The 906-nt window shown below is 38.9% G+C and overlaps 1 non-coding gene across 1 annotated transcript; it reads right to left on the reverse strand.

Annotated features, from left to right (window-relative positions):
• Nucleotides 1-329: 329 nt before the first annotated feature.
• LOC112787983 (small nucleolar RNA R71) lies at nucleotides 330-437 on the reverse strand. Its single transcript, XR_003195366.1, has one exon. It is a non-coding gene; the product is annotated as a small nucleolar RNA R71 (small nucleolar RNA).
• Nucleotides 438-906: the final 469 nt, after the last annotated feature.

The raw sequence follows: 906 nt of genomic DNA on the forward strand, positions 1-906 counted from the left end.
TTCTATGGAAGAAGCATCTCAATTCCTGTAATTGGAGCAAACAACTTTGAGCTTAAGCCTCAATTAGTTTCTCTAATGCAGCAGAATTGCAAGTTTCATGGACTTCCATTGGAAGATCCTCATTAGTTTTTAGCTGAATTCTTGCAAATCTGTGACACTGTTAAGACCAATAGGGTTAATCCCGAGGTCTACAGATTTCTGCTTTTCCCTTTGCTGTAAGAGACAAAGCTAGGATATGGTTGGACTCACAACCTAAAGAAAGCCTAAACTCTTGGAAAAATTTGGTCAATGCTTTCTTGGCCAAATTCTTTCCACCTCAAAAGATGAGCAAGCTTAGAGTGGAAGTCCAAACCTTCAAACAGAAGGAAGGTGAATCCCTCTATGAAGCTTGGGAAAGATACAAACAATTGATCAGAAGGTGTCCTTCTGACATGCTTTCAGAATGGAGTATCTTATGTATATTCTATAATGGTCTGTCTGAATTGTCCAAGATGTCATTGGACCACTCTGCTGGTGGATCTCTTCATCTGAAGAAAACCTCTGCAGAAGCCCAGGAACTCATTGAGATGGTTGCAAATAACTAGTTCATGTATACTTCTGAAAAAAATCCTGTGAATAATGGGATGACTCAGAAGAAAGGAGTTATTGAGATTGATACTCTGAATGCCATATTGGCTCAGAACAAAATATTGACTCAGCAAGTCAATATGATTTCTTAGAATCTGACTGGAATGCAAGTTGCATCCGGCAGTACTAAAGAAGCCTCCTCTGAATGAGAAGCTTATGATCCTGAGAATCCTACAATGGAAGAGGTGAATTACATGGGAGAATCCTATGAAAACACCTATAATCTTTCATGGAGAAATCATCCAAATTTCTCATAGAAAGATCAACAGAAGCCTCAAC

Source organism: Arachis hypogaea, chromosome 20 (assembly GCF_003086295.3).
Source record: "Arachis hypogaea cultivar Tifrunner chromosome 20, arahy.Tifrunner.gnm2.J5K5, whole genome shotgun sequence".
Taxonomy (NCBI): Eukaryota; Viridiplantae; Streptophyta; class Magnoliopsida; order Fabales; family Fabaceae; genus Arachis; species Arachis hypogaea.